Source organism: Cydia pomonella, chromosome 1 (assembly GCF_033807575.1).
Source record: "Cydia pomonella isolate Wapato2018A chromosome 1, ilCydPomo1, whole genome shotgun sequence".
In the NCBI taxonomy this organism is placed as follows: domain Eukaryota; kingdom Metazoa; phylum Arthropoda; class Insecta; order Lepidoptera; family Tortricidae; genus Cydia; species Cydia pomonella.
Window position 1 is genome coordinate 44,059,228 of NC_084703.1, and position 8,531 is coordinate 44,067,758.

Consider the following 8,531-nt stretch of genomic DNA (forward strand, 5'->3'; position numbering starts at 1 on the left):
ACCGGATCCCACCTTTCCTTTTTCATCATCGGACATCCAGGCGCGGGAAATGCACCCGTTCGTGATAAACGTTCCATTTGTTCGCACGAAACGGTTTGCCTCCTCTTTTGTGGTACGGACGGCTAAAGAATGGAACGCGTTCCCGCCATTTGTATTCCCTGATAAATATGACCTCGGTCTCTTTAAAGCAAGAGTGAATAGGCTACAACTGAACCGACGAGCTCCATCTTAGGCCCTGTCTTCACTTTCCATCAGGTGTGACTAGGGCCAATCGCCGATCAGTTCATAGAACCATAAGGTTCATAGTCAGGTAAAGTGTGAAGTCACCATTACATACATCGTGTATACAGTTTCGGGTGACAGTGTCATTGCTCTAACTTCCGTTGTCAGCTACCTGACACCGCTTGCACAATATGTTGCATGCACGTTTGGGTAATTCTACCCAAATAAAAATTAAAAACATAACTCAGTAAGTAAGACCATATACCGGTGGTTATTTAGTCACCTGGCCCCGTAGCACGGTCGCATTTTTAGTCTGTCACCATGCCTGTCACGTTCTTACAAGTATGTAAGTGCGAAAGTGACGGGCATAATGATAGGTGATAAAAATGGAACCAGGCTACGACCGCTGCAATAATTCACAACATTTCATTTCATTTCATATTGGTTCTCTACATTTTAATTGAAACGAGAAATATGCTAAAAGTTTATTTTTTACTGGGATTTGTATTTAATTTATTATAAAATTTTTGAATGTGTACTTATTCTAAAATGGCGTAACTCCAGCTCTACGCTAGAAGCTAGGTCTCATCTCGATAAAAAAAAACATGACTAATCAATCCAGTGTTGCCAGGCGTACGATAATTGTCGTACACATACGATAATTTGGGCTCCGGTACGTTGTACGTTCCAAAGAGCATTATCGTACTCAAAAGTACGATAATTTCAGCCCTTAGACAATGCCACCAAAAAAGTCTAATTTTTGATACAAACTATGACACTTTCCTTGCGAAATAGGCTAAAATTAGTACCATTTGGGTGTTCGGCTCCTTGGTTTACGTCAAAAATATCGAAATTTCCTGTAAACCGTTTGGATCTATCACAACAATACACAAATATAAAACTATTTTTTTTGCGCAATTTAGACGAAAATTGCGTTTTTGTTTGATTATACATTGAACATGTAAGCTTATTTTGCCAGAAATTTTGGGAGTAGTGCCTTTTTGATAGGCGTACGAAAATTTTTTCATCGGTACGATAATTTTGACGCTCAAATACGATACTTCTCTTCCGCTCACCTGGCAACACTGAATCAATCTGACGTTGTCTGTCATTGTCAATGTTTTAAACTGGTCCGTTGTTGTTTTAACATAATTTCGATAAAATATCAGATTTCTACAACGATCAGATCATAACGGATACTGATGAATGTATACCACAAGACACCATCAGCCTCTCATACGGATACACCGGACGGACGGATAAACACTAACGAATGTAATTTATTTAAATGTTTGTCCGAAGTCTTCGACGTATCATTTTTCCAGTAGGTAAGCAACTAAACAGTATTTGGTATACTTTGGAGGAGTATTATATACCTCATCCACGGATCTATACGGCTTTGTACATTTTAAAATAGATTAGTAGATAGTAACTTAAAGGTGCGACCAGACCGCAGCTTAAAAAACGGTCACGATACGGAATCGCAGTGACGCCTCGTATGCGTACCGTTTTTGACGCATGCTCCCCACACCGTTGCTTAAAATACGCTGACGCACCGTGAATTGATCTGCGTAAAAATCGCATAAAATATTACACGGAGATCTTATCATGAAATCGCGAAAAAATTTACTCTCCCATAGAAAATGTCAAGCTCGGACAGCCAAAATGTATGAAACAAACAATTTTTTTTTCGAGATTTCGGGTTTGGTTGGTAAAACTTGCTCAGTATGACCTATGGTTTGGCAAGCCATCCCATCAGTGGGTCATTCTCGCATTTCGTGCAAATCGGTGTTTTAGGTAATTTACCAAAAATGTGTTGTTGTTTTCGAATATCTGTAAAAGCAAGGTTGTAACATACGGCCTAAAGTATATGTCTCTTCAACGAACAATTCTAAAAAGGTAATAGTTTTCTTTATATTTACAATTAACACCCAATTTTTTCATTCCTCTCTACATGTAACGCATGAAGGTATAACTTTGACCTACATTTGAACCTTCAGATACTAAAAATAGAAAACTCGTTGTTTGCTCACTTAATGACTAATTTAGTTATGTTTTAAATCGTTTAATATTAGAAGCTAGATATTAACAGTTAAAATTATACAGCCTTATAAGTGTATGGTTCAAGTAATTTCTTCATTACCGACGCGAGAAATGGATTAGCTATATTTTGCTACATAGCAAGGGTATATAGCGTCTACCGCCGATGCTACGCATTGTTCGTCAGTCAGTTGGCCGCGTGATCTCGTAGCGGACGCGCGTATGCCGCTGTTAGCGAACATACCTACATTCTCGCGTGTTGAAAAGGAGTGTGGTTCAAAACAATCATCATCGCCATCCAGTGATTTACACAGTAAGTTCCAAGTGTACATTATTATAATTATACGTAATGAAGTGTTTTAGTGTTGCCTTCCAGATGGTTTATTCTGCAAAATTAAGGTCTGATGCCAACCGACGTAGGCGACAAAAACTTCCAAAACTTCATTCATATCTGTTTCATTCACTTCTTTACCTTCCAGTTTTACTGGGGAAGGTAATGAATGCATTAAGAAGGTAATGATAATATATTCGAGGCAGTACATTTAATGGAAAGAGGCTCAGTTATTATAAAGATTACGTTGTTATAAACATTTAAAACTGTAGATATGTAATAATAGGGGAGCCCAACAGGGGATTTTTCGGGTTTACTCGAGCGCAGTAGATTAACATAAACCTGCCGCTCTGTTACCTTTACTTGTGATGACACTCAAAACATGAGTGTTCAGTACTTCTGTGATACATACGTTTTGAATGTGGGGGTGCGTCTGATAAATATTAATCTTAAGAAATAGTATATCATAAAAATCTGTTTATTCTACTTCTGGTTTTAGTTCATAAACCTGGTTCGTCGTGCATAGCAGCTCCGGACGAAGATACGGAGCCAACTGCACCACCTTAGCATCGTCGCCGCTCGCGAATTCGTTGCACCGCACTTCGTAATGAAATGCGGTGACAGTGTGAGATAATCGCCTTTTTTTGGTGAAGCAGGGGTAAATGCATTTACGCATCTCACCCCCGGGCCAGGTCAGCCCATGCTCTCTCTGCTACACAAAGGGAGGGGAGGAGAATACCCACTAACATCCCCTGTGGCGTCACCCGCTCTGCCGTTACTGGGAGCGCCGAGGGATTGCAGCCATTCTACCACGACGCTCCCCAGCATAGACGCTGGGAGCACCCGCGCTAAGGAAGGAGAGGACTAGGGACGCTATGGCCCTCCCCCTAGACGTGTGGGGCCGTATGGTGGGTACCCAGCCCACCAGCCCTATTGGAAGATCAGACTAAGGCTGCTGCATAGCGCCTTCGCCTTCTCCTCTGCCGTCTGCGCCTGAGAGGATGCGCGTCCACATTTTCCTCGCGTATTCGCTCAGCGGCCTCCTTTTGTGTCATAACGGTTTCACAGAAGGTGGCAACCGCATTCCATGATCTCTCGCTGCATAACATGGCCGAGACAACACTATGCAGCGAGAGATTACGCCCAATAACGCCCGTTAGGGCACCTCTCTCGGTATCCCACCGGTTACACACCTCCAAGGTGTGTTGGGCTGTGTCGTCCGAGTCACCACATTCATGACAGACCGGACTCGGCTCCCGTTGAATTTTGTGCAGGTAGTGACCGAAGCACCACCTGGGTCAGCCGGTATGATAGCACACCTCTTTTCCGCTTTATCCATTCCCGGAACAATGAAAAGAGTGCCCCAATGGTGCGGGTGCCATAGGGCGAGTCCTCCAGGTTTTCCTTCCATCGTTCCAGGAGCCTCTCTTCTGCCTGACGTAGCACTCGCTCCGACTCTTCGGGGTCTACGCGTTCTCCCCGCGCCCTCGCCTCCGCCCTTATTCGGTACCTCTCCGCCAGTACCTGAGCATCAAGCTCCCACGGAGGGGTATTAGCTAGGAGGCACGCTGCGGCATGGGACACCGTTGAATATGCCCTGATGGTGCGTTGTGCTGCTACTCGCTGAGGCCGCCTGAGTAGGGCGCTGTTGCGCTCCGAGAGCCTGTCCACCCATATTGGCGCCCCATTCAGCGCCATGCTCCTTAGTACTCCCGCATACAGTCACTGACACGGAGCATTCGGACCGCCTACATTTGGGAGCAGTCGGCACAGGGCTGAGACATTCAAGTTCCCGGATTTGCGAGCCTCCTCTAGCACATTGTTGGTTTCCGTGCAGACTTCGTCAATTATGTCCCCCTCATAGATTTTCGAGACCGGGGAGGAGCTCTTTACAACTTCTGATCTGATGGCAGGAGTTGCCCTGGTATACTCATAGATGTCCTTCCCTCGTGCACGTATCCTCATCAACGTCAGAGATCATTTCATACTCATCCGAATCTATATTCCGCAGTTGTGCTTTAGTATTTTCAGGCATGGCAATGCCTGAAAATTTACCTCCAGCTTTTCCTCTACGCGCAGTGTTTATTTTTGGGGCAACATCCGGCTGCAGATTCCCAGCATCGTCTTCGTGTGCACGTTTCCCATTTTTATAGGGCTTACCTTAGTCAAATGTTCTTTAAGGACTGCTTTGTTATCACTTTGTTTTAGTATTAAAATGGCCAGGCCAGAGAAAGAAACGACCAAAGAAGACTAACTAGCAAAAGATAGGCAGCGTAAAAAAGAAAAATATTAGATTATAAAAAATAATCCCGAATTATATGCGATACAAAGAGAAAAAGAAAGAAATAGATACTTGTTAAGAAAGGAACAAAAAAGATTTGTAGCATAAAGGAAATGACACCTCGTGCTTAAAGAAAACAGAAAGAAATGGCGGTCAAAAAGTAAAAAAAAAAATTATTTGTAAAAATTTGCAAAACACGCCATTAAAATAATCGAAATTGCGTAGGTACTGAGTCAATTAATGATAATGTAACAATTTAAAATAATAGACTAATCAAAGACCGATTGAAATTTAGTTTAGTTGTTTGAATAAAACAATAATTATGTTGGGGACTCAAACTATTAAATAACAAACAAGGATCGGCTGTAACAAAATTCTTCTTATTCAGAAGCATACATATATATATTTCTTTGGGAGACTTTTTATGACACCTTTTCACTATTTCATAGTTTTATGCAGGTATATTGTGTATATGCTAAATGCCAGACATTAATCGACACGTTTTTAATATTGTTGATTTTATTAATGTTGTTAATTTTCTTTAAATAAAGATTTTTATGTCAGATTTCATAAGTTTGTTTCATTACAGTCCAGTGAAAAAATTACCGTCCGATGCCAATTTCATTCCTTTCCTTTATCATTCATTACCATCTCAGGCCATTTCATTACCAGCGCGTAGTTCATTACCAGTAGCCCTATTAAATAAAAAGTAATAAGGTTACGAAGGTGCCTTTAGCATAAAAGTGTTAATAAACGAATCCACACATTGACGAAATCCAAAATTTTGTCAATTAAAAGAAAAATTACAAATCGAGAGAATATCACCGATTTGCACGAAATGAGAGAATGACCCCAGTAAAAAAGGCAGCTAATTTGAATTTCACGACTTTTTCTAGTGATAAAGTGGATTTGCTATCTAGAGTATAATATTGTTTAAATCGAGTAACAATCCTACATCAAAACTACAATTTTTCGCTAACCCTCTTAAGAGGAAAGTGGACGGGCGCTTCTCCATACAAACGTAGTCCCCATTTTCCTCTCTGAATATTGTCATTCTGGAAAATATTTGTACATGATGTATATTAACCATAGCTTTGGCCCTTCGTATAATTTTTTTTACTTTTTTTGATTAGGTATTGTAAAAATTATGAGCAGAAAACAGATTTTATACAAAATTTTAAATGCTTCTTACTCTAATAATAATTAAAATTTCGAACAAAAACAAAATTATACATATACGTGGTTGATGTCCAACAAAATGTGACAAAACATTTTCAATTAAGTATGTTAAAATCCAGAGAGGAGAATGAGGACTACCGTCTGTCTGTCTGTCAAGACCCTTTTTTTCAGGAACGCGTGGAGGTATCAAGCTGGAATTTATATCAAATACTCAGGTCTACTGTCCCTTGGATCTGTCAAAAAATCAAACTTCTAAGCCGACGAAATCAAAAGACACAGCCGTTTATGCCGCTTTCTGCAAATTTTCGACACTCGCAAGGAAATCAAAACCTACAGGGTACTTCCCTTGTACTCAGAATCTTGATGGTACGAAGCAACGTCTTATAGCACAGATAAAGGAAAAATTGCGAAAACCGTAAATATACGAAACCGTCGGTGCGCGAGTCTGACTCGCACTTGGCCGGTTTTTTTTAATAAATTGAAATTGAATTGAATTAGCCAACCAATATAGATCGCCTCCATATTTCCACAGCAAAGCGTCGCAAATCCTACTTTTTTCATACGATCATTCCTTACTACTATGGGTATATGCTTAGAATGGTTTATTTAAATATACTCTCTTGCCGGATCTGTAGTACCATCAAGCAACTGACATCTCATAAACCTTATAGCAACGACTTAAGGTCCACCCACGGTCAGTTAAGGGGGCTGTACATGCTCCAAAACAAAGTTCAAGGTCACAGACTTTCTAATCGAAAACATTACGTTACGGCCTCTGCGCGGTCTGGATTGCCTTTGCTCGCAACGCCTCAAGCTTTCCCGAAGAGATTAGAGTTAAAGTCAACATCAAAATTTGATTTCAGACTGCCAAAAGTACCAATGTATATTCCTGTAAACGGAAATGTGTAAAAATAAAAACATTAATAATTTTCTGATTATCACACGTGCTCGTAAAAGATCTTATTTCATGTAGGTGTAGGTACTAAAGGACAAAGGCCTATATTATATTGTTTATGCAAGAGTTAAATTGTGAAAAAAAAGCTTAACTCCCTAAGTGCATTTTTAGTTCTATCCTATCTGTCCGTGATTGTTTTCTATAGAGCGAAAGTCATTAAATCAGATTTTGAATCGATGAAGTCATTAGAGAATATCTTCAAGATTGTTAATAACATTTTTGGAAACCACCTTGTTTTCTAAAAAAGCGGTACGATTAATCAAAACCTCCGTCCTCTGAACTTACGGCACATAAGATGGAAGAATTGCTTTGCGATCCTAACGAAATAACGGTACTTTTTCTATGAAATTCCATTTCGGGAAAAAACGTTTTCCATTAACTAAATCTTAAAAGCCCGGTGACAATTTTAGAGCAAAAAATAATAAGATATTACGTAATAAAAGGTGTACAATTTCAACAACTAAATCTATCAATTAGACATTTTAACAAACCACTTTGATTCTGATGTCGATTGCTTCAGCATAATATATTCTAGGTCTAAAGGTCTCATTTAAAAAAAAAAATTATGGAAAATTTAGAAGAAAAGGAAAACCTAATAATCCTAGTTTTTCATTGTGTCAATAACAAACTAAAAAAATATGAGAAATGGAAAATATTTAGAAGTGGAAAAACGTTTTCTCTTTTTGTATGACCATCAGGTATACTTACTTCCCTCTCCACGTTTATGTGAGAGGTACTCTAAAGGTCATTGCGCGCATTATATTGACATTAACTTTTACTTTAAACATTATTTTGTTCTCTTGTTTCAGTTGTGTAATTAGAAACGTAACGAAACGGTTAACTGTGTCTATAAAAACACGTAACTAGTGCCCCTCGTCTATGTAATAACATATTTTTTATAATACTAAAAAAATTAAGTTAAAAGTGTTGGTCTGAATTATTTTTATGTAATAGACAGCAATCGAGCATATGCCACCTGTTGGGAAGCAATCATCGTCGCCCATGGACATAAGCAACATCGGAGAAACCCTTATGCGTTGCCCTCCTTGAAGAACCCCATTTTTTTGTGCAGAATAATAATGAAATTTATGGCTCCTCTACACGATGGCCCAGCGCAAGCCAGTTCAAGGGACGCATGTATGCGTTAGAGGGAGTAAGTGATAATGCTATCTCATTCCACCGCATAGTTGCGTCCCTTAGACTGGCCTACGCTGGGTCATCGTGTAGAGGAGCCCTTACATACGTTACCTTTACTACCGTTTTTTTATGGCTTTCATCATATTTAAAATGATTTCGCCAATTACACGAATGCCTATCAAAACTAATTTTTCATACTTAAGCTGCACACTTCCACGTTAAAGATCACTGCAGCATAATAAGCAATAAACAAAAAAATATTCTCGAGACTGCTACGCCATTTTGATTATTTTATACTACTCAATATCCATCCATCCGTCCATGGGGTCCCAGCGCGCACAAGTTTTTTGCAGAAATCGCGAAGCGTCTGGTTGATGTAACCGGTG